Source organism: Oryzias melastigma, linkage group LG14 (assembly GCF_002922805.2).
Source record: "Oryzias melastigma strain HK-1 linkage group LG14, ASM292280v2, whole genome shotgun sequence".
NCBI classification, from domain to species: domain Eukaryota; kingdom Metazoa; phylum Chordata; class Actinopteri; order Beloniformes; family Adrianichthyidae; genus Oryzias; species Oryzias melastigma.
Genome location: NC_050525.1, coordinates 11,512,754 through 11,539,265, shown reverse-complemented (window position 1 = coordinate 11,539,265; position 26,512 = coordinate 11,512,754). Strand labels below are relative to the sequence as shown.

General features: G+C 36.4%; 1 protein-coding gene across 10 annotated transcripts in view; it reads left to right on the top strand.

Annotated features, from left to right (window-relative positions):
* Positions 1 to 26,512, top strand: part of npas2 (neuronal PAS domain protein 2) — a 47,669-nt gene that overhangs the window by 542 nt on the left and 20,615 nt on the right. For 5 of the 10 annotated variants that reach the window (XM_036215159.1, XM_036215162.1, XM_036215161.1 and 2 more), the window contains exon 1: positions 5,618 to 5,883. The exons of 1 other annotated variant lie outside the window; for it this stretch is intronic. The gene's annotated coding sequence lies outside the window, so the exon portion shown is untranslated. Of the gene's footprint in view, positions 1 to 5,616; positions 5,884 to 19,339; positions 19,842 to 20,001; positions 20,491 to 26,512 lie in introns of those variants that run through there. 4 more of the 10 variants (XM_036215160.1, XM_024265754.2, XM_024265755.2 and 1 more) reach the window with 4 other exon arrangements.

Here is a 26,512-nt window from a genome sequence, read left to right as displayed (position 1 = left end):
GCTTAAATGCTTTCAGGGGAATTTCACATATAAAAAATGGTCAAACTCCGAATCAATATGTGAACGTTTGAAAAAAAGTAATACAATAATATTAATGAGGACTGTTTCAACAAAAGCTATATTCAAAGGGGATATATAAATGCATTTCTTTCTCTGCTGCATTTCAATTAATTTTTATTTCTTGATTCCTAACTTTTTTTAATTATTACTTGTTAGGATACAAAATTATGTGTAATGTTTGCAAATATTTGGTTACTCTAAACCCTCGGGAATTTAATACATTTACTTACATTTACAATTATATTGCATATTAAAAACAAATTACAAATAAAAAGATTTAAAACTGTGATGTGAATTCAGTCTCTTATGTATAAGTTAATTCAAACTACAAGCTATTAAAATTAAATTTACATTTAACCAGTTTTATCTTGCAGGTTGAGAAGTTTTCATTTAAATGTTTAAAGGGTTACATAACCACAGCTTCCTTTTATTTTAATAACTCCGTAAATAGGGGTTTTATTGCACTTAAGATGCAACTAAAACATTTTAAGACTTTTCTATGAATTCAGATCTTTTTATGTTAATAAACTTTTTTTATTTTTAAAGGTCTTATTGTATTTTTTTAATTTATACTTTATATATCCAATTGAATTATTACAATATAGTATAGTTTCCCTTTTATATTTGGCTTGGGATTTCTTTTGGATTCTAGCTTTACAAGTTTAAGTACATGTAATTTCTCATGTACATTACATAATTGTTTCATATCAAGAAGTATTTTTAGCTGAAAATTTGGGGGTGTTATATTCTTTAGATTTTTAGAAGCTTCTTAGTTTCAAATCTAATTTGTGTCCTTTAAAAAATGCACACCAACGTAATTTTCTTTTATAGGAATTACTGCAAAAACTAAGCTTTAAGAAAGGCTTTAAATGGGATACTTAAAAAAATAAATAAATAATAAAAAAAACACCTTAAGGCAGTTCATCAAGCTGTAATACAAGAGCCAGAATACACGAAGGCCATTGAGACTACACACTGAACAGTCCTCCTTCAGTGCAGGGACTGCTTGAACCATCTCAACACAGTCCTCAAAGTGTTCATTTTCTTTCACAGAAACTGTAATGGAAAGCTTGACAATATGTCTAGCAGCCCAAGCTGTGATGTTAGTTAAAAAAAAAAAAAAAACTCCTACAATTCTGGCTCCTCCAAAAAAAAAAAAAAGTCACATTAAAAATGTTTCAATATTTATTTATGGTTTACTTCAAAGAATTGGAGTCATTTCTAGAAGCTTTTCAGCGTGTTTGGTATCACCTAGCAGCCTTTTTTAGAGCTGGAAAGCTGATGATTGAGCTGAGGCTTATTTTCGCTCTCTCCAATGAACATAAAAAGGAAATTGTCTTGAACAGAGAAAGCTGCGGTTTGTCCATTTAGTCTGCTTGAGAGAACAGACAGCATATGTTCCCTTCCACAAAGTCAGGCGAGACGCTCTCCTTGCTTGTGGCTTTACATTGACACGAAAAATGCTTTGGTGAGGCTTAAAAATGTTGGCTTTCCATGAATTCAGCCCACAGAATAAATGAAGGTTTCTGTTGCTGATCTCATGAAGCAGCTGTATTTCTACAAAAATCTGTTGCCAATGTAGCTTGCCAGTCTGGTTTCAAACATTTTCATGGTAACTCCTCACAGCTGGCATTATTCTTTTTTTCTTTTTTTTTTAATTCGCAGTCACAAACGTTGCGATTGTTTCTTTGTAAGTGCCAATTGTATGTAACTTTTTTATTCTTTCTCAAATTTCTTGTCATTTTTGTTTCACTTATCCCTAATTTATAGTCTAAAATGGCCATTATGATGAGAAAGTATGACACTAAAATAAACATAAAAAGACTGAATTTATTCAAATGTGTTGTAATAAAGATGTAATAAATAAATACAGTAAATAACTTTTGACTACTATTACCTTTTTTATCTACATAAAAGTGTTTATAAGTTTTAGGACCTCACATGCAATCTTTTTTGGCTAATTTGGTAACTACTGGGGAATTGTTAGGCTGATTTAGAGGTTAACAGGATATTAGCATTATGCTAGCGGTTTAGGCAAAATTAAACAAATTTTCAGGCTAATTTAGAGTTAAGCTAATATTTTAGCAACATACAAGCTGTTTTAGGGAAATTGCACATTTTTTTCATTTTCTCAGACAAACTTGGCATTTAGCTAAAATATTAGTAAGCTATCAGCTTCAGCATTTTCAGCTATCCGCTTCAGTGTTTTCAGCTAACAGGTTCAGCTATCAGCTTCAGCGTTTTTAGGTATCAGCTTCAGGGTTTTCAGCTATAAGCTTCAGCGTTTTCAGCTATCAGCTTCAGCGTTTTCAGCTATCAGCTTCAGTGTTTTCAGCTATCAGCTTAAGTGGTTTTTGCTATTAGCTTCAGCGTTTTAGCCATCAGCTTCAGCGTTTTCAGCTTCAGCATTTACAGCTATCAGCTTCAGGGTTTTCTGCTATCAGCTTCAGTGTTTTCAGTTATCAGCTTCAAGGTTTTCAGCTATCAGCTTCAGGGTTTTCAGCTATAAGCTTCAGCATTTTCAGCTATAAGCTTCAGCGTTTACAGCTATCAGCTTCAGTGTTTTCAGCTATCAGCTTCAGTGGTTTTTGCTATTAGCTTAAGTGGTTTTTGCTATTAGCTTCAGTGTTTTAGCCATCAGCTTCAGCATTTTCAGCTTCAACATTTACAGCTATCAGCTTCAACATTTACAGCTATCAGCTTCAGGGTTTTCTGCTATCAGCTTCAGTGTTTTCAGTTATCAGCTTCAGGGTTTTCAGCTATCAGCTTCAGGGTTTTCAGCTATAAGCTTCAGCGTTTTCAGGTATCAGCTTCAGTGTTTTCAGCTATCAGCTTAAGTGGTTTTTGCTATTAGCTTCAGTGTTTTCAGCTATCAGCTTAAGTGTTTTCAGCTTCAGCATTTACAGCTATCAGCTTCAGCGTTTTCAGCTGTCAGCTTCAGTGTGTTTTGCTATTAGCTTCAGTGTTTTAGCCATCAGCTTTAGCGTTTTCAGCTTCAGCGTTTTCAGCTATCAGCTTCAGGGTTTTCTGCCATCAGCTTCAGTGTTTTTAGCTATTAGCTTCAGTGTTTTAGCCATCAGCTTCAGCGTTTTGAGCTACCAGCTTCAGTTTTTTTTTAGCTACCAGTTTCAGCATTATCAGCTACTGGATCTTCAGCAGCCACATTCAGCTTGCAGCATTCACACTTGCATTATTGCTGGTAATGCTATATATCTATAGTTTGCATTGTTTTATTTTTTTTTCTCTGTGTTTAATTAAGCCTAATGGTAACATTATAATTGACTGTGAATCTACATTGTGATTGAAGTTGATTTATTTTGGGTGTGATTGTTGAGAGGAATGAAGATGTTTATTTATCCTAAACCTACTATGGCACGTATAACACTGTCTTAAGGTTGTCATCTATCACATGAAAAAGAGCAAACTTGTTATTTTCTCCTTTGAATGGGAAAACTGCCACAGTAGTTTGTCCTGTCTTCATGGAGCAATACTGAGAACCTCAACAGATTCTGTAATCACCACCAAAAAAAGTAGTTCCTAAAAGACTGACAAACAGTTTTATAGGTTTCTCTTATACTTTGTGTATACAAAAAGAGTATATATATCAAACTTGAATCATAAATGATTAGTAGAGTATTTTTAGTTTTTTTTTAATGCACATTTCTACAATTTTATTTAATGAAAGCTATTGCATGTTAACAAGAAAATATTTTATTCCTTACGTGAGATATGCTTCCATTTTTTTTTCTTGCTAAAGAAAGTTGTTTTGAAGTCATCTGGAATGTAAGAAAAACACAAAAACAACACCCGTTATATAAGAGAAGCCAGGTGTCTCACTGCTTATTTGAAGGCTAGCCTCACAATAAAACATCTCAGATGCGGCTCACCACTGAAATCGCAACCTGTGGCTAAATTATAGCACGAAAAAGCAGCTGTTTATTCGTTGGATTTAACCTTTCATTAGGCATGTGTGGTATGTCAGCGATAAAGGCCACGTCATCCACACGACTGTGATCTGACCTTTAAAACAATATTGGATATCAAAGAAAAAGGTGTGGATTTGGGATCGGTTTTATAAACAGTTTTGATTCTTTTCAATTTCATTGGTGCTTGATGAAAAATGAGGTAATGTGAGGCTGGTGGAATTTTATTTTCATTTTGCCTTTACATCGGTAGCATCTGCTACTGTTGTCAGTAGGTTTATGCCTCAAGAATCAAAGGGTTATTTTATTCTTAACACTGACGATTATGATTTGTATTTTACAAAACCAACCTTTGGAATAGTTTGGATGGGATTCTGTACCACCCTCTCATTGAAAATCAAATTCACAAAAAAAAAAAAAAAAAAAAAACATTCTGGATTTGCAATCAAGATTTCCAATAGGATTTGGCTATTCTCTAATTTATAATCCAGAATCTCACTGCAGAAGGATATTTAAATGAAAAACTGCCACCATTGACGATCCCATGTCTCAGCTGTCTGGTCTCAACTCTTGCCTCCAAGATGACATCGTTTGTCTCCTCTGAGCAGTTTCTCAGAGACCACCTCCAGGACTTGGCCGTGGAGAAGATGGAATGTCCTGCCAGCAGACATGACCTCAACCCCATTGAAAACTTGTGGGATCATCTTGGGCAAGCAGTCACTGCCAGAGTGACCAACTCAACCGTTTTGAACTGACTTTTGTGATTAATGTGAGTTGGGAAATGGGAGTGTGTGAGCAGACTGATGACTATAGAATTAGGAAGAAGTACCAAACTTTTTTAGCTGCATGTCCTCCTCATACTATGGAGATTCATGTTTGTTAAATGAACATTTGGTTGCATTTTTGATGCCTCTTGTTTTCTCGAGTTTCAGCCATTTAACCAAGCACCACAATGAGTCAACAGCAGAATAACTCGTTTGGCAGAAAAGATATGACACATTTTTTTTTTTATATGGCTACAACCCATACGCTTTACAATTTAACTCAGGCATGAAAATGAATGGATCTTGCGTAAATGGCACCATTTAAAGGGGTGACTAACATGTTATCCAATATATCATAACTCATTGCCAAAAAAAGCATTGTCGCAACAATAACGGGCATAAATTGTTTAAATTTTGTGCTGTGCCTCAGACACACAATGAAAATGAAATTATTTAATTTATTATAGATTTATTACTTTTTTTGTTTGTTTCATTTGTTTTTACACCACTTAAAACGTTGCCGCATGTAGTAACACTAAATGGCCTCTAGATGTCGCTTTAGCGTCTAATCGTCGAATGAAACGATTGGCGGGTAAATCTCGCGTTTTTGTAATTATAAGCGTAAAGTCGGGCTAATAATTCAGTACATATGCCCTTAAAAATAAAATTTAACAGAAAAATAATTGAATAAAGGATTTGAGAGACGCATGAACCACTGGTTACGGGTTATATCATTTAGGATACAGCGTGTTTTTATGTAAACAAGCTATATGTCAACAACCTAAATGTAATTTTATTTTGAAATGTCGGCCATGAGCCGGTAAAGTCACCCCAGGCGTATCTTTATTTAGTATACACTCCAGTGGGCGGGGCTTGAAGCGTGGACTCACACTGGCTGATCCTCATTCAGCGCTCGCGCGTGTCAGTGGACAGGCTCGCGCTGAGGTGACGGTCAGCTCCCACTGGAAGGAACCACCTGACAGCGGCGGGATCTCTACAGATGTCCTGGGAATACTGTCGGCTTAAAGACGTTCTGGTTAACTTTTGGACCGCTGGACGCCGTTTTATTATTATTTTTTAAATATATATTTTTCCTATCAGGCTAATTTGTTTTAATTTGGACTCCGAAGAACAAGGTAGGTTTCCTCCATTTTTAAAAAGGTTTTTACGTCTAATGTATAAGTTGTTACCAAGTAGTACAGCTGAAAAAACTTTCCAACCCAAATAATAGTTATAAAAATAAAGTTTTTGTAACACTAAGTGAATAAAAAAACAATTTATTTGTCGTATATTGTGATTCATTTTCACAAAATGAGCGGGTTTTTCTTTTTAAGCCGTCAAATGTGTTTGAATGATCGATTATAAAATATTGTTTCTCAGTGACGTAAGAGAGCCGGCGCCATTGATTGGGACTTAAGAGGATGAGTTTGTTCCTCTGGATTTAGTATTGTGTGAAGCTGAGTGACAGATTGAAGCTCGACCCCATTACTGGAGAGCTGTGGCTGCTGCATAATGAAGCTTAGTGAGTGTTGACACGGCCAACTAAAAAGCTGCTGTTGCTATAGGACACACTTCAAAGCTCATCATTGAAGAGGTTTCAAAAAACTTTATTGTTCCTTTTTTGTTTAAGTGTGGGGTCGAAATTACAACGAGATGCTTTACGTGAAGTTCACACAGGAGGGATGACTGTATACAGGAAATACTCATTTGAGTTGTTTAATACTAAATACATAAATTAACTGTGTCAAATTTCTTTTTTGTTTATCACACTAAATTAAACTGGCTCCATATATGTCCAAATTGTGCTGGCTTTTTGTATCTGAAGGCTGGTGATGAGGATGGATGCTGGCAGCTGAGTGGGGCAGGGTGGGTTGATCCATCACTGAGTGAGTTGGAGTGCTCTCTGCACCATATGCCCCGTTTATGACATACTGTTTAACATTTGGGGCATCCTCATGACTCATGGTATCACTTCGACTCCTCAACAATTTTTTTTAGCCGTAATTCTAAATAGGTCAGTCTGAACTCTGTTTATGAAATCAGATTTCACCCGGATGGAAGCTCTTCTTCTTCTTCTTCCTGTTGCTCAGATTTATTAAAGAGACCTTCGACTATTTCTGACAGAGCATTAAAACTATATTAGTGGTGTGTCACCTTAATGATGTATGAATCTGTGGGCTGCAGGAAATGAAGGGAAACAGTCGAGGGTATACCTGTGCACTGCTGCTTGCAAAAAAGCATTATTTGTTTTGCTTTGCAATACTGCCACCCTTTTTTGTAGAAATAAGATACCAAAGATACTTCGGTTTCTATTATATTTAAGTATCTCTTCCTTAAATTGCTTTTTTATTTGCCTTTAAACATTTACTTTCTTGGGTTTCAAAATGGCTTTTCCTACTGCTTGTTTTGATAGCAACACCTGTAAATTCACTTTCTTTCATAGCTGTATTGAACATCCATTTTTCAGTAACATCTTTTTGATCATTTGTGCTACTTTTTTGATTCTGCAGTGCTTTTTTTGACTGAATTATTGCTCATCCCACAGAAAAGCTATGCTGTGGTGAAGGTTAGTTAACGGATGACACACAGCCTCCTCTCTGATGTTACAGAGCATGTTGTGGGGAAAGTAGGTTACTGGGCCATGTCCTGCAAGCTTAAACTGAACACTAGTCAGAATATTGCTCTAGAGCTGCTTAGTGTGACTGGCCATGCACAAATGGTGCAGGGCTCGCAGGAGGAAACAGGATCGTTTCCTCGTTCTGTCTCTTTAAGAAAATGGAGCGGCGCTCCACGCTGAATAAATGTTGAATTTTCAGCTGATGCAGATTCATCTGAACCAAGTGAGCTCTGACCACAAAAAGGCAAACACCAGAGGGCCCAAATGACCAAGACTTTAATCCTCTGTAGTTTTTGACTGCTTCCCCTGATCTTTTTTTAGTGTTTGATTCACGTTGGAGCTTCAAGATGAACGGTTAAGTTTGGGTAATGATTTCAAAGCTGTGACTGCTCTGTAAGGGTTAATTTAGGTCAAAAAACCCTGCCTCCGGATGAACGCCTTTGTAATTGTTCCTAACTTCTATTAGAAACAATAGAAAAAAAAAAAAAAACAAAACTTTGCTGTAGCAGTAGATTCTTGAGCGGATGAACAAAACCACACCATGTGGTTTATTAGTCACAATGTTTTGTCTTTTTTAGACAAAAAAAATGCCAGGTTTTTTCCTTTCATTTAAAACTAAGCTCTTAAGAAAACTGAAAGTGGAAAAAGACAACGAGAAGGCTTTGTTTACCCAGATTAGCTACTCAAAGATCTATCGTGTTGAATACAAGAAAGACCAGATGGATCGGTGCATTCAGGGAAAAAGGTCAGAGGAATGGGAAACAGTACAGCAGACGGTGTTCCAGCAGACAGCTGTTTAACATAATTGTCTTCCCTTCCAGTTTCTAGATTTTTCACGCCACATTCCGGATTTTACATAAAAATAGTCTTGTTTAAAGTGTTTGAATAAGATTGAAAGTTTCATTCGAATTGAGTCAGTTTGTCACATTGATGCCAAATTTGACACCTTTTACAATTTTTCTTCCATCCTATGTAGTTTAATGAGATATATTTTTTATTTTTTGGATCTCCACCACTCATCTTATTGATCAAAAAGCCTCTTTGATGTTTTTTGGTATTTTATAATTGTCTCACTTCGTTGTGGAAAAGGTTCACAGATGATCCCACAGGTCTGTGTGCTGCTGCTGAATGATGTCTTTAAATAATGCATTTAATTCTGAATATGCTTCCGACCTTAAACAGGAATAGACAGGTTGCCTTAACACTCCCCAACAAAGCTCCTCCTTCAGGAATCATGGTGGAAACGTTACTCATCAGTCTGTTAACCGTCTTTGTATTTAGAAGATTTTTTTCTTTATCAAAAAAAGGACACCTACTGAATGAGGTTCACTTTAAAACAATTAATAAGATATATTTATGCAATTTCTTTAAGGAATTAAATTAAATATTCAAAATAATTCATGTCTTTTGTGTAAAACTGATATTAAATCCTAGAAATATCTTTTTAATGGTTGTAATTTTGCTAATATTGGTTTTCATCAAATAACAATACTCCTTTATTCCATTATAACATTTCATTTGGTTTTAGATTTAGATTTTTTAGATTTTATTGATTTGCACTTATACAAGATACATTGAAAACGTAGGTGCAGGAAGAGGCAAAAAACCCATGTGGGCTTATACTAGAGCCTCTATCCAATAAAACTTTAAATTAACATAAAATACAATTATACAATTTTATACATTCACAATTATACACTTTACACATCTTAAAAAATAAAACAAAAAACATTTAGATTTAATTTAATACAATCAATTAAACATCAGGGATTGCCTTACACGTTTTTTTAAAAGTGTTTTTTTCAAAGTTTGTCTGAAATGCCATTTGTGGCCAGATGGGGAAATTGATTCTAAATTTAGTAGCCTCTAAATGGCAAACTAAATTGTGACCTTGATGTCACACATTTAGGAACAGGAAAATGACCATTTTGACAGGTGTTATATTGATGTTTCTCTGCATTTGTTTTAAAGTAACATATACAAATGTTCAGGGATAGATTTCTATTAAACACTTTTATACATAAAAATACAAATCTGGTAAATAGTAATGTTATAAATATCAAGAATAAGTTAGTGGCGTTGAATGACAAAGACAAACATATGTCGTTCCTAGTTAACAATTTGATCATTTTAGGAAAATATTTTATTCATAAATGTTGTTTTCTAAGTTAGCCCCATTTTTTAAAACGTATATTTGGTAAATCCCTTAAAATTGGAAAATAATAAAGCTATTAAACTCTAAGATTATGAATCTGTTTATACAGTATGTTTTCCTTTTTTTCATTATTTTTTATTTCATATTTGTATTGAATTTCATTTGAATATTTTGCACTGCATTTGGATTTTGTTGTGTGCTGCTTGGTCTTTGTTACATTTTGTTGCCATACAGTTTGTAATTTTGAGTGACTACGTGTTCTCTGATTTTCTGATGTCTCAATATAGAGAAAAAAAGTCATCTTTGAATTTAAAAAGATTTTGTTTTTACTCTATCCATTTAAAGTCATAGCAGTTTCATTTTTAGTCAGTGTGGTTCCTCTTCCCTGTAGAGCTTTGTTTGCCACAGACGTCTTCTCCACATCATCTCTCGCTCATGTTGAAATCCCATTGTTCCTTGAAGTCAGTGCTGTTTTGATGTGGGCTGAGATCTCTGTGACCTGATAACAACTCTATCTTCTGCAGACGAGTGAACTCTCTTCCTTTTTGGGCATCATCCCCATGAGAACCAGTTTTGATTTCTCTCTTTATAGTTAAACGTTTATAGTATTTTCAGTTTTAGCCCCCTCCCATGCTCTATAGCTTGGCTAATCTTATTTCAGCATTTCTCACTAGATGGAAATGTAAAGCTGTTCAAAATATTTAGCGCTGCTCAATGTGTATTTTCAGTAAAAACTTTGGTTTGTCCAAACTGTAGTCGGACAGATACATGAGCAAACCGCAATAAATAAATACACTTAGAGATAACATGATTGCTTTAAACAAAAAATAAATACTTTCAGATAAGGGCGAAAACTATGAGCAAGTTTCTAAATATTTTAGAAACATATGAAATATTTCATAGTAAGTAATTTTTCATACATGTCCCCCATCATCAGAAAAAGTCCCAAGATCATGTCAAAACACAACTTTCATCTCTTTAATAGTCCCCCATTAGCTTATTGTAATATGAATACATTTGAAAAAGCTCCATATTTTTGTTATTGTTAGTTTTTAGAGAAGCAGAGCATATCATATGTGGTTGAATATAGGGCAAAAAGGCCACTGTGAAGCAGAGCAGGATGTACTCTTTACAGAGCACACGGCGAGGAGGTTACACAGCTGATTCTCTTCCAGTGGAGCAAGGTTTAATCCTTGTCCTTGACGATCTGTTCTTTGTGCACATTATGCATAACCCTGCTTAAAAATTATATTTTATGTATGCAGATTTCTGCCTCTGCCTGCTCTAAAATACAATCCTTTAACTGGAGAGATCTTTACTTCTGATGGTTTTATTTTAAAAGTCACTCATAACTTGGACAACAATGTAAACAGAAGCAGACTATGATTGTAGCATAAACGTGCTTTCCCTTGTTTTATTGACAACTTGCAGTTTTGATTTCTGTGCGATATTTTTTCCGAGAACAAACTCCTTGTTTGTGGGCTATATTTAGACATATGCCAAAAGCGTGGTGTGAGCATCTGTTGCTTGAGGGATTCATTTTCCTTTTGCTGTAGGCAACAGATTTGACTGGGTAAGATAATGAGAATATTTACTACATAAAGCAAACGCTAGCATTTTAAGATCAGAAAAAATAAAGTAGGAACTCAGTGAGATCCTGAAGGAAGACAATATGCTGTCACTTTGCTTTACTCAGAGAGGAATCCTTTATTTATAATGCTGATAGTATAAGTGCAGTTCTGTGTAGCTGAGCTGTAGTCAGTCCTTTTTAACACTCACTTCTTCTATTGAAGCCTATCTAAGCCATCGAAACAAAGTGCTTTTACCGTATTAGTGACAAAATATTTTATGATTTGGTCTGTGCATGTTGCAAAATGAAACATAAGAAACCCTGAGATTCGCCCTGGCAAGATCTGATGACATGTAAACAAAAATCCATATTTGTGAAACTCCTTTTGTGCTAAGGACATCCTCCTTAGACGTAAGCTCCCAACTCTTTTGAAAACAACAGAAAAAGAAGAAGATAATTTCTGTGAGTATTATAGAACACGCTGTAGCCACAACACAGGCAAGATAGTTGCTTCAAACAAGGACGTTCTCCCCCTCCTCTGCTCCATACTGTGTCGTGAGCCTTCATTCGTCATGGAACAGTTTGTTTCACAAGTAGAGCTTCATCTTTGCAGATGACTTCTGAGACTGTGACGGGCTTTCATATCGCTTCTTTTGACCTTGGAACTGTGACAGACAAAACGTTCAGCCTCCTTTATGTAACATCCTCCACGGACGTCATCATCCCTTACTGCTGCTGCTGATCTCTTGCTCCAAAGCACACAGTAATTGTCCTCAGTAGCTTCAGGCTTAGATCTATTGCGGCATGATTAATATATTAAGCTTTACTGAAAAATGGTTAAAGGCCTCCTGTTTCCTCCTCTCAGATCTTAAGAATGTTCACTTTCTATTTGTGGTTTGAACTCGACATGGTTTTAAAGAACCTCACAAATTCAGTTTAAAATGATATTTCGCTAGCTGCCATTATTCACATGACTTTTACAAAGTTATAGACTCTGACTGAGCATGCTTATGTCTGTGCGGACGTCTGGTAAACATCTGTGATTTACGTGACGTTCAAATAGCCATCATTTTCTCTGAAGAATGCGTTGCCGGCTACTAGTAACGCAGACAAAGAAACGAAGTGACTCCACCATATTCCTGAGCCCAGCCCACATATGTGTGTGACCTAGATTTGATTCAGATCTTTAGTTCAGGGTGTTGGCTGCGTGTGCATTACGGTATTGTTTGTTTTTGAGGAGACAAGTACACACAACACAAGCATGTCAGGCCAGATGCCTGAAAGAGCACTCCCACTCTGCCACAAGTATCCTACAATCTGTCTTTTCAACAAAGCCTTAATTCTGGATACCTATCAGGAGTCACACATACTAACTACTTTTTTTTTTTAACAGGTTTCTCCTTTGTTATCCAAAATCTGTGTTTTATTGCAACGAAAATGTGACTTTTTATTTGGGTAAAACTTTGCTGTCCAAGGAGTCCGAATAACAGCATTTTTGCACTTAGCTGGAAGTGATTTGGCCGTGATTAGATGGTCAAATATTATCGTAGTGAATCACTTCCCTGTTAGCTCGAGCCTTTTTTTATCGTCTTAGTCAGCTGTTGCACATGAGAAATGTGGTGTCATGTGCAGAACTGTACTGTACTTTCTTTTGACAAGCTAAAGTGGTGCTGTATTATTATTTTAAATACAAAAATGACCTAAAAGAGACAATAATCCTTTAAGATATTACCAACAATGTTTCACAAAAAAAATTAAATTTGAAGTAAAGAGGCTTTTGCTTTTGGCTTCTTTACATATAAATGAGATGAAATATGTCTAGGATTTTGTCAAATATAGCAGGTTTGTTTTTGTGGTTCTGTAAAAGCAATAAGTCATTTATCATAATACTGTCTGTTTTTGTCTGTAAACCTTGAATATTACTACACCGAAAGCTTTTTTGGCAGGAAAAGGTTTGGAAATATGAAAGACGGTGTTTCATAACAGGGAAAATGAAACAGCCAAAGATAGGAATGGAGACATAAAGTAATTTTTTCCACGGACTCCTATAAAGAAAAAAAAAGCTATTAGAGCTCGGTTGCGAGTGTGTGCATGAGTGAACAGCGTCTTTTGGTTTTACAAACACTTCAAAATGAAGTTAGACCTATACAATGCCATTCTGTTTATTAGCCCCAAATGTCCTTTCTGGGGTTTGAGGGAGCCAATCTGTAGCCTTTTCAGTTTTTCCATCCCAGGAATTTAATCAAAAATGTTTCTTGCAATTTTGGCCTGAGACAGGGGTGAAAACAAAGAGCCGCATTGCCCTTTCCACTCATGCCCTAGAATCGTGACCCACATTTTTTTGCTCACACAGTGCCTTAGGTAATTGCATCTTTTTCTGAGTAGCAGCAGACAATAACAGGCCTGGAATAATTTAGCGATTCATTTGGAATTGTTAAAGGAATATAATTATGAGAAAATTTGAGAGTAGATTTACCTGGTGAAAGGATGTTTGTTTTATAGGCCGTTTTTGTAAGGACGCGGCCACCCACAGTGAGTCTGCATGTAATTACAAGGCTCTTACTGGTAAGGCAAGTAAGCGTGGAATAATTTTAAGATACCATTATTGAATGTTCAGAGACTCAAGAGGACTAAAACCATTTCACCGTAAAAATGTAACTGAGCTTTTGAGAAAATGTGTATTACAAAAATCAGTGCAGGGAGTAGCATTTCCCTTTTAGAATCCTTTATTAAATAAACTATAATGCAGTGTGAGTGAACAGATGCAGGTCTGACAAAGAAGGAGAATGGGTTTCCTCCTTTCCTTCTGTGCACAGCAGGTGAGCATGTGTTAAACGTGGTTATGACGGGGTTGTCCAGTGACGAGAGTTCAAAGAGTCTAAGGGTTCAGCTGTTGCGCAGGGAAGGATTAGTGTGAAGCTGTTGTTTGGCTGAGAAGGACAATACTTATAGGACAGCACTGCTGAGGACAGTTTGTGTCTCAAGAGATCTGCAGTTTTTTCAATCTTTGGCTTAAAAACAGAAGAAAATACTGTACAGCGCAAGCGTTTTCACATCTAAGTTGCTTTGTGGCTGAAAAGGGTCAAAGGTTTTGATGCATTTGATGCATTTCCAGGTGAGAAATGTCCTAAATTGAGAATGTCTACAAGAAACCATTTGGTTTTGTTCATGCAAGGAAAGCATCTCCGGTGGATGTGATGTTCTGATAGTGGTAAGGAGAACCACAATTACTTTTTCTTTAGTAAATATTCTAATATATCAAAATATTGGAGTCTGGACAAACTCCTGCATCTACTTTACTAACCTATATCTGCAACACTTCTGTAGCTTTTAAAATAAGTTATATTTGGAGAAAAAAAAAACTTTTCCACACACAAATTCATAGTTAAATGTAAGCTGAATAATATTCATCAAGCAAATAGTGAGACTCTAAGTTAAGTATGAAAAAATTCCTGGTCCTGAAAGGAATGATGGACATAGCTGTCTTGGCTAGAGGGAAGCAGACACCACATATTGTTACCATGGGAACGCAGGGGGAACAGCCGTGCCGGTCTAATTAATGACAGCCAGTGCTTCAGCAGACGGCCGCAATGACATCATCAATACCGGCACCGCAGATGTCGCTGGGGGCAATATGGCTTAATATCCGAGTAATTAAACAAATAATCCCCCCCTTTACACCAGTGGAAGAGCAAACAATCTGGACTGAGGTGCAGAGGAGCACACCGAAAAAACAATAAGCATTTATTATTATGCTCCATCACTGCTTATGAGCACAAAATGTCATCTCATTACCCAATAGCATGACCTACATAAAAGAGCAGAACTAATCTCCATGTAGGCGGATGGTGAATAATGCAGTGAAATGTGGGAGATCTTTATGAATCTTAGATGTCTCACACTTGTTGCTCCCCGGCACATCATTAGTTTCATTGAGAGTCAAGCTGTGTCATTGCTGGACATTCAAACTTTTTTTTCCCTTTAGTTAACATTTTATTCTAAAACAAAGTATTAACCGAGTTATCAACTACATATAAACTAATCAAATTCAATTGAATGTTATTGTTTGTTTTTGCTCCAAAAGTGCTAAAAAAGAGAAAAGATATGTCTTCTATTGTTTTAATACTTACTGACTAAAACTGTCCTGTGTGAAAGTTAAAAAAACCCTTTGTCCTGTCAGATTTTTAATAAATACACTAAAAACTACAACTCCCAGAGCACCACCCCTTTACATTGGTACAATTGAAGAGTCCTAAATATCTTCTGTAGATACCAGAAGGAGTTATTTCCGTAGTATGCAGTGGTTAGGAGATATTCAGGTTTAGAAATGTCTGGTAGTCAGGAGGTCGTACCAACAGTAGGGGAGCTGCACACAGGGAGCACCAAGGCTGGATACATGGAAGCCAAAAAGTATGGCCCCTCCATTAGGGAACCTGGGAAGCCCTGCGGCTCTGCTGTGGTTCCTGTTGAACTGTAACAGGGTTTCAAATCTGAAGCAATGCAGGGCGACACGGCAAAGATTCACAGACGATAACATGCTTTCTGCTTTTTTTTTCCATCCTAAATTGCGTTATTGGCAGGTGTTGTGGGCTCTTATTTATGAGTCATCTGAGAGAGGGAAAAAAAGTTTTTTGTTTTTTTTTACTTTTCTCTTTTTGGGTTTCAGCTGGTCTCTATTTGTATTTGCCTTGCAAGTAAAATTAATTAAAAACCTGGCAAAAACTGTCAATAAACAATAATATTGACTCAATTTTTGTTAATTTTTAGATATGGGGAGTCTGATTAGCACTTATTCGTGAGGCAAAGGCTTTTAGTTGATTGTGCTTGTGCTCATTTTTTTGTGTGTGCCTGATCTTGCAATGGACTAATGACCAGTTACCAGAACTTGCCTGGCAACACCTGCAAAAATCTTAATTTACCTGTCATCAGTTAGCAGATGCTTTTTTCCAAAGAGATTTACTGTTTTCTCCAAGGTCACAATGAACATCAAGTCTGGGAACTAAATCTATCGGCTGATCCACAGCCACCCCACTCCACCTCCATAAACAAACAGACTGAAAAACATTAAAAGAAAGCAAAAACTCATTCCATTCAGGTGACCGAGTCATCAAACTGCACATCCCAAAGTCAGTATCGGTTGACCAATCACCCTAAGATTATTTGAACCGTGGGAAAAACCAGATGAGGAAAACGTGCAATCGCATACAGAACAAAAAAAAAATCCAACTAGGACACCAATTTTTCTTGTTGTTCGTTAAATATCTTACCTCTGTGCTGTGTCGCAGTCATTTGTAATTCTGTCAGCCACAGTAATTGTGTTGTGAAAATCTCTCATTCAACTAAGCTTCGATGAATCACGAGCATTCATGAGCTCCTTGGCCGGGTTATAATTCACTTTAAGTCCATAAATGATGGTAGTTATGCTGTTGTTCTGTCCCACAATGATTTTACAGCCGACATCAAGTACCATCAATGGGTTCACTAAAATAGCTGCACTCTGTGTTCACTGTAAATTGTGACTTGTGATGTTGGTTTAAGTGTGCATGACTGTAAGGCTGTCATCAAAAGTTCACGGAGATACGGAGGTTAGGTTTAGTAATCATTAAACTTTGAATAATTTGATCTGTAAAAATTAGATGCAGTTGTAAAGGTGATACTTTTGTTTCTTTCTTTTCAGGATAGATGAAACACTTAATTGTACAACTACTTGATCTGGGTTTTTTACTAGTCATGCCTTTAGAATTGAGTCAGGTTGTTAGACAACAAAAAGTATACAATTCAAGATTTTTTGTCTTCATTCAATCTTTTTGTCACAAGTAATGTTCATTTTTATATAAATATGTGCTTCTGACTGTCGGAAAGTGATCTAGTTTGGGTCTTGAGCCCAAAATGTAACAATACTTACATATGAAAGTTTTTCTCTGGGTTTCATTCATTGTCAATAGTTTGTCAAAACTTGATTTCTTGTATCAGAGAAGTATCCTATTAGAATATCACATAATGTTAATTCATATTGATCTGATTCCTCCATATTTCAGTTTTAAGTTGGAAAAAAAATAGAATATTGTATTATATGTATGATTTAAGCAATTTCTTTAGAGGAAAAGCAGAAGCCAACTTATCTTGCATTATCACGGTCAGTTTTGTACATAGACGGTATCCAGACAATAAAATACGATTTTTGGATGGTTCTTTCCTAAACAATTTATTTGACTTGGTTTAGTTCAGTTCAGTAAAAAAAATGTAACAAATTTTAAGTTTACACCATTAGTCTTGAGTATTTTTATTTGATTGAAATTTCCTCTGGCTCTCTTGCCTCACAGTGACACGGTCCTGCTTCAAATCCTGGCTGAGTTCTTTCTGTGTGGAGTTTGCATGTTCTCCTTGTGCATGGGTGGGTTCTCTTCGGGCACTTTGGCTTCCTCCCACAGTCCAAAGACATGCTTCATAGTTTAGTTGTTGATTCTAAAAAAAGAAGAAGTTATCTTTGGTTTCTATGTGAATATCTCTGGTTGTTTGTCTCTGATGGGCCCGGTGATGGACTCCCGAACTGTCCAGGCTGTACCCCACCTCTTCCCCAGGTTACACTTGACCTCCTATGAGACTAATCAGGTATGGATGGATGGATGGTTTTACATTTTGCTGTAAGGAAAGTTTGCTGTAAGGAAATTCTAGAAGTGAACGTCATAACTTGTGTCTTGTGACAAAGTCTTGACATTCTTTCACTTTCATAGATCTGCGTGGCTGATGGTGTTGTGTAAAGTAAATGTATGGGATGCTGTCATTTTATTATCATCAGATTTCTCAATTCAATGTTATATCAAAGAAATTGATTAATAAGTCTAAATGTTAAATAGATGCCCAGCTATTTAATATTTTTGGTCTCTAGAGTATTTCAATGATTTATCTTGTGAAATATGGGATCTCAAACTAGTTAACTTAATTTTTGCTCACTAAAAAATGATAATAAAACAAGGGAAGATAAAGTGGTACTTCTTTGTTTATCAAGGATATAACTGCTTTTGAATGTAAATTAGTTTCAGTAGATTTTCAAAGTGTGATTGTCACATTGTTATAATTGTTTTCCAGTCCAACCCTGTCTCTATGTTTAGCCATCCGTTTTTTAATCTTTAATTTATCCTTTTCTGGGCTTTGGGTGGACGTTGGGTTGAGGACTGACGCTTACCCCAGCCTTCACAGACTACTGAATTATGTTTTTACTGTAATTTTTTAACATATTGCTAATAGATCTACTCTACTGAGCGTACACATTCATTCACAAAGTCAGGATTTGTGAGGGTCTCTTTTACTGACAGGAACTGTTTTCAAATTGATTTTACTCAAGAAATACGGCTTTGTGTGCAGTGTAGCTATTAACCTGTTATGGGTCTGTTGTGATCATCTGTTTAGTAGTCGTTTAATGTGTATGGATGAATGTTGAGCTTTGTCTTATTCTCTGTTTTTGTGGATTTTTAATAATTGAATACATTCAATTCAAAGTGCTTAATGAATCTGTACAGACCTCTCAGATACTTCTATTCCTCACTCGGTGGATGTACCTGTGAACTTTCGGAGTGGGTCATCTGGCAGGTGGGGCTGACTGACAGCCTTTCTAAACAGTGTGCGTACTCCACCCAATGATGGCGCTTTGGCATGTGCCAGCATGGCGCAGACATTTTTTTTAATGTTTAACCTGGCAAGGTGGAAACCTCTCATTGACGCAGTTTGGAGGATCAAGCAAAACCTGGTTTAAAGTTTGAACTTTTTATTTTCATTTATTTGGGATTACTTGTATTTATTACTTCTTAATCTAACCTTTACTTTATATAACATTGTTCCGAGCACAAATTATGGATCTGGCATCCACCCATTGACTTGTAAATCATGTGACTGATTTGTTTAGCATTTACATATATAAATTCTATCGGGTTTGTTTTATGTGAGCCGATTTAAGCGAGTCTTTTCCAAACACTTTCAATTATGTTCTAAGGAAAATGGTACAGTTTAATTACCGTCATTTGTGATCTTTGTTTACTAATTAGATACACAGGATCATGTGATGATAATTTCAGCTTTAATGTAATAATCTATTAATTAATCAGGCAACACATAATCTGATTATACTTTAAATCCTGATGTTTTTTTTAACTAATGAATTTTTTCTATTTCTATCTTGAAAAAGCAGATTAATTCATTTTAAAACAATTATTCTTGGATTTATCTTTGTTTATATCAATCTAGAGAATTCTACTTTAATGCCAACAGGATTACCAAAATATGACCTTTACAGACGTAAGCTAGCTGCTGTTTACTGAAGCCAAATATACCGAACTCTGAGTGATGGATTTAATTGTGTCTGAGTCCAAAGTTCTTTGCTTTGTCATAGAGAATATAGACCTAAATAGAGCTTTCGTTTCTCCCCCATAAAGACTCCCAGCTATTGACTGTAGTGTAATCATTTGTCAGAGGCTAAATACCTGCAGCCAGCCAAGACTGCTGCTGACCCACATTTGGGACTTCATTTGAGGGGAAAGGCAAACAGGAAGTTGTAAATGAGAAAAAAAGAAGAAGAAGAAAAAAGAAAAACAAAGGAAGTGCATGGGGAAGTTGTCAGAGAAAAACAAAAGTATGCACGTTCTTGTTTTGCTGATTGGTTGAAATGTGTGTCACAGGTTATTTTACCTAACAGGTGTAAATAGGTGTATTTTTTGAAGTTAAGACACACTTTAACAGAAAAGAGGCAGCACTTATGGTAGGTCCCCTTTTATGTCTGACTTCTTTAATACACCAGAACTATATTACTTATCATTTAGTCACGATTTGAACCCATTTTCCAGGACTTGCTCGTGCTCTGATTGCTAGGGTTACCCCCTCGGCATTGCACGAGCTGACACATAGAGGCTCCACATGTAAACAGTGCTGTGGGGACATTTAAAGTGCGTTACTTATGCATTAAGCACGTGTTTAAGATTACAATTTGCCCCCTAATGCTGGCCACCGCCGCTTTCCTTCGCTCGTGTTGCTCAGCCGCCGCTTATGCTGCTGCTGCTGGCGTCGTTAGCCTGGTATTGAGCTACCAGCTGACCTACTTTCTCCGCCGCCCGCTCCTGTTTACAAGCCTCCGCGAGGATGTGGAGTACAGTGACCGGACCGGGAGAACGGACTTAACTTGGCGCTCGCGCTCACCACCGGGGTAAAACAAATCTAGCACGGCGGGTAAACGCGGACGATCGCTGCCGCGAAGATCAGCACTTTAATAACTTAGGAGTTGTTATGCAATTTAACGATTTTAGTCTGGTCAGTCGGAGACTCCCAGTAGAGCTCGAGTACTAATTAATTAAAAAAAAAGATGATCAAACTTGAGATCAGATCATCATTTTCCCCGGACTGTATTTTTTCAGGTAGGTGAGATTGAAACCTCTCTCGTCTAACTTGTCATAATTCTGCTACCAGCCTTACATCATCAAAGTTCACGGGTGACCTCTTTTTGAGCAAGAAAAAAAAGTGCATTTGTCATTTTAAAGCTTCCTCAGCCCGGAGCTCAGAATGCTGACAAATGTTCCGATCGCATCGATTACGAGGTGAAACCCGTCTTTGTTGTCTCTTTACTGAAGACATTTACTACAAATGACTGACTTTCCTTCAGCACGTCTGCTGGAAACATGATCAAAGTAAATCACTTCTCAGGGGGCTTGTGAGCACATTTCATGTGCACACTTGCAATTATTACGTCTTTTCTTTTTCAAGGAAAGAAAGACACTCTTGATGAAAGATTGCTCAACTCGCTGAGGATCTATCTGGTGCATAGGCTACATACCTGAGGGTGGTAGAGTCATTCATCGGTGTTCGTGTGTGGGTGTGCTGTTTGTAGATGTTTTGTTATGCATTTTCAATTATGTGAACGCTGTTTATTGCACACATAAAGGAGATGCTATTATCCCAATGAGCATTTATGCAGAATTGTTTTTTATAAGCTATTTTTTTATGACTGAAAATCAAGCCAACATTGTTGTTGTCAGACTCTGTCAATATAGTAAGGGTGAAACGATTCATTTTTACCAACGATTTAATTCATATCATAGTAGATGACGATACGATTCATAGCCGATATTTATTCATTTTAAACAATTCACTAACCTCAAATGTGCAGGTAAAGTCTTCCAGATTACTTGTATTTATTGCAAGACAATCAAGTGTAAATGAAATATGTGTACAAACAAGTCAACAAGAACTAATGGCAAATCCATTCACGTTTTAGTTTCATAAAGTTCAGCCCACTGTTTTTCCACGTCAAAATAATACAAATTAGAACATGATACCACACTGTATGGTCACTGGACTGTAATGATGTCTTGATCATTTCTTGTTGTCATCATGTGTGTTGTCCGCTGCACTTGGTTGTTTTTACGGGTATATTAAAATAAACCTATCATATCTCAATCCAAAAAATATTTTCCAATATTGATATAGTAGATTAGTTTCTTTTAGAAACAATTTGGCAAAGGTCGATTTGGATTGATTAACAACTTGCCTCAGGCCGTTTGATCTGGTTGTATCGCTGGAGTAGAAATCGATTCATCGATTTACGTCAATTAACTATTACACCCCTTATATATATATATATATATATATATATATATATATATATAGGCTAAATATTTTCAAATTTGTGATAGAAAATAGTAATCAAGGCTCTTGGTGAGAAAAGTACAGAAAAGTGTTGTTAGAGCCACTTTTGACTCTTACAACACGAGTGACTAGTGGTTGTTGCTAATCGCGGGCCGCATACGAAAAACCTTAAAGGGTGCAGGTGTGAGAAAGAGTTCACCCATGTGGATTAGGTGCACTGATTGCTGGAGGAAGGTTCTGCCTTTCTCGATGAGGAGCAAAACTGAAAAAAAAAAAAAATCAGAAGATGTTGAGTTAGTGTCTTAGAAACAAAGAATCCTAACAAGAGGCTACTTGTGAGAGTACGCAGTATTTTGATTTTAACAGCTGCAACAGTGGCCTTGAATTTTCAGTAGAGTGTTGAAGTTTTAAACTCAGACCAATTGACTTTATTTTATGGTAAAGTTGTAAATGAAAAGGATAAATTTCCAATATTTCCAATCTCTGCCAGTGACATTAATTTGTCCACTGGTCTGACATTATAAATCCTTTGAATCCTTTGAATCCTTTAAATGTAAAGTCTCCATAAGAAAGTGCATCATATATGCATACTATGACTAAATACAAAAACCCATGGTAAAAGGACAGTTGTCTATGTTAGGTTAATAATTAACAAGTGTTTTATCTTGAGGTTCCAAATGAGAAAGTACACGGAGTAAAAAGTGTGTTTGTGTTTAGGTATATAACTTAACCTTGGCAGATTGCCAGCTAAACAATAATACCAAACATGCCACAAGTTGTTGTCAATCTAGACCAAAATGGAGCAACCACGTCTGAAACGAAGGATGTAATGTATCACAAATCCTTTTATCACTGCCTCTTTATTTCATATCCTGCATGAAAAGAACGTTTGTGATCTGTCATCATGTTTGCTCTCCATATAGCTTAAGTACCATCCATTGATTTATCAATTAGTTTATTGATTGCATTCCAAAGTTGCTCGCTGATTCCAAGAAGCCAAAATCCCTAAGACTTCTGTTGAGAAATCAACAGCTCAGTCATTTATCAGAATAAGCATTTTTTTGTTATTTTTATTTAACAGGTTCTTGCTAATACTAATTTTGTTTTCATTATATTTGTTGTAGTGAACAATTATTCAAGTTTTAAACTGACCAATCAGATGCCTCAATTGAAGTATGTGGTCTCACGTTGAACGTTCGAAACGTGTAATTGACTGACTCTCCCGAGCATGCTTTAGAGTGGCAGGGGTGTGGACTTCCAACAAGATCACTCCTAGATGGCAAGAGTGGTTGCCATAGAAATGATGACTTAGATGACTTAATGAAAATTTCTGGTTCCTAAAAAAGGTGACTGAATTGACTTCATTTCGTGGGAGCCTTTGGGAGTTCTCTTATATAGTCGATGATACCACTTCAAAAAGTAGTAACAGAGAATAGATATCTCCTGCATGTGTACCAATAGGAGTGTGAAGTTCTGACACCGTGTTTTTTTTATGTGAAAAAAAGAAATTAAAAACCTAGCTTCCATTTTGTTAAAAATATTCCTTTATGTTTTATTACCCCTGTGGATACCAGAGAGGTCAGACTAGTTTTTGTTTATATCTGTAAGCCTTGAGTTGATGAGAGGGGCATTCCCTAATTTAGCATTATTAGACAGATATTTTTATGCTGTTGTGCTGGAAAACTCTATTTATAATGCTGCCACTCTAGTGGTAAACTAAATTGCTATTTGAATCCTTAAAAATAACAAAGTAGGGGTCACAACACAGACAAAACCTAAGAGAGCAGAAAACACAATATAAACAGTCATAAAAATATAGAAAAAATCCCTACGCAGTCCAATAATAAATAAAGCCCTTTGTGGTTCCATTGTTGCAATATGTGACCAGCACTATAATTATTCCACAGATACTCACAAGTACATCAGTATGAGAGATTGTGTTTTTAGATAAAGGTCTTTGTGATTATTGAGGTTTATTATAGTTAGCAGAATGTGTGAAATACACTCACCTCTGCCTGTATTTGGAGAGTTAAGAGGAAAACTTGAAGGTAAAAACACTACAATGCAGTCTCTCTAATTGATAGTATTCTGATCATGTCAGTGATTGGGTCACGGACAGCAGATAGGCTGGGATGCTGGTCCAAATTCTTTTAGTAAGTTTAGTAAGTAAGCGGTGGAGTTAGGTGATATAGTTAAAACTTTAAATGTTATAACATTTGTGCTGTTACCTGTGATTATTTCAGTGTTATTTTAATGTCAGTAGATAAACGAAAGTTAAAGTTTTAGTTCAGATTTTTTTTTTTTTTTTTTTTTTTTGCAGTATTTCTTTTCAATCTCAGTGGTGTCCAGAGCCCAGCTCTGGGTAAGGTTTCCTTAACATGGCTTTATTACTGTGGTACTTAACTGATTTTCTTTTAATCCAAAATGTCCAGAATGAGTTTGTTTTTGGCCAATGCCTCTCACTTTCCTCTGTAGCTGGTCAAGATTTTCTGACTTTAGATTCAGTGTTCCAGCTTTCACAGCCTCTTAAGAGAAATCCTTTTATTCTCAGCCAGGCAGCTTTCACTGCTTCAGTCTTGGCTCTTTAGTATATCTCAAAAGCTCGATATGCCCTCAGCAATAGAAGATGGTCAAATTATCAGCTTTCTGAGTGCACTGTCATTGTTGCATATTCAGTCTCTTTTAGAGCTTGTTAACATAAAGTGTTAATGATGAATTTGAACCTCCGTGACTTGTGCTGCGAGTTCAGGTTTTAGCAAAACACTTTAAAAGCTTGAGGGCACGAGTGTAATTAGACGCTGATGTCTTTCAGCTCTTAATTTGGTTTCATTTTACCTGCAGCTCTGCAGGACGAAGACATTCCAGTTATGGCTGCACAGGGACAGAGCCCAGCTAACATTCGGTTATAAATGAACTAATAGATGAATTGATTGGTTTATACAGGAAACATCAGTTTAATTGTTTTGCACTTGTGTATGTACAACTGTTTTTGCTTTCATTTTCTTAATGAAGCATTGTCAGATTTTTAGTAGTTTGTGTGGTGGGAAAAAAACTATCTTGTTTGTCTTGATTTTGTCTTAAAAACTAAACAGAAAAGGCTTTTAGAGTTGTCCTTCGGTAAGAAATAAATGTAAATGTCTGATGGTGTATATTTGCCTAACCATTCCTATTTTTAAATCATGCAAATAGCAAGGTCACACGAATGTGTACATTTCTAACCCTATAGTCAGAGTCTAGGAATGTCAAGATGGTGAGATAAAAATGAAATGATTCCATAGATTGACTTTGTTTAGGAGTAAAGATCTGATGAATGAATGAGTTTGGGCGAAGCACCACTTTGCTCAGATCATTGGGCATGTGGTCAAATGTTGAGTGATTAATGATGGTTCTCTCATTTGTCTGTTTCTTTATTCTTAAACTTGATTTTCCTACTCCATCAGTTGTCAGGACTATATGATGATTCCAGCGTGGCATTGATTGAGAAGGTTCTTCATTTAGATTTTTCCCTCAGAATATTATTTAAGACCCGCTCCGATACAAATAGTGCTTTTTACATGTTCTTGTGGAATTTTTTTTTATGATTGAGGGTATATATTAAGAATATTTAACTCAAAACTACATTTCTGAGTATTCGTTTATTCAAATCGTGAATCAGGAGAATACGAAAAAAAATTATGTTTGAAGAAGAGCTCATTTGTGACGTAGAAAATACACAAGGCGGACCTGATCTCCCTGCTCTGAGCAACCCAGCAACAGCGGGGGGAAGGAGGAGCGGGGTTACTCCTTTCGCTCTGTAGAAGCTATGTCCTAGAAAACGACAGTTTTTTTTTTTTTTTTTTTTTGCTAAAAACAGCATAGTCCCAATTAAAAGACCACTGGAAATGGTTTTAAGATCAAGTGGGTCTTTAAATATGAAGGTTTTGAATGTAACCCGGCAAAACAAACACAGTCATAAAGTATTCACATTCAAATGACCTTTGAATACATACAAGATAAAACCAGCTGCTTATTGCCTTTTTAAAATAATCTTTCTATTTATTAGTTAGAGGGTAGTTTATCTATTAATTTCTTGGTAGAGCAGCTATTGCATTAGTTGTTTTACATTTTGGCAATATTATATATTTTCAACTTTAGTCACATATTTTACCTACAGTCAAATTACATACTAGAAAGATTTACAAAATCAGATACATAATTGTGTTAAAAAATCATTTTTCTGCCAACATTTCTTCAACCAAAGTTGTTTTTGAAATAAAAATAAAAATCCCTCCATAACAGTGGAGGTGCTGGGATATCACTGCCAGCAAGCAGGAGATGTCTTCTCAGTGCCCTACCGGGTGGGGGTATACTTGGTACTGCTGGGTGTTGGTGGGCTGCTCGTTTGGGGTTTGGGGGCTCTCTGGGGGTGGGTCCTCGCACTGGCCCTCCCGGCGCTGTGGGGGGGTTGCTCCTCTGGCTGGGCTGGGGCCTGCACTCTCTGTACTCCTGTGACTTCCTGCTCTCTGGCGTGGGGGGCCTCTGTGGCGATCCTCTCCTGGGCACAGGTGTCAGCCCACCTTTGCACTAATAGTATAAATGACAGAATGAAAGGCTTTACATGTGTGGGTTTATATGCATAAGTGTGTGAACTGCAGTTGTATTGTGTACATTGACGAGTTTATATGTGAAGACTATTTAGCCAACAGGTATGTTTGTAACAAATGAGTGTGTGTGTTTAGACAGGCCCCACCCATTCTAGATTGCTTTTTACACCTGGTTATTTTATGATATTACCCTCCTCTGTTACCATGTTTT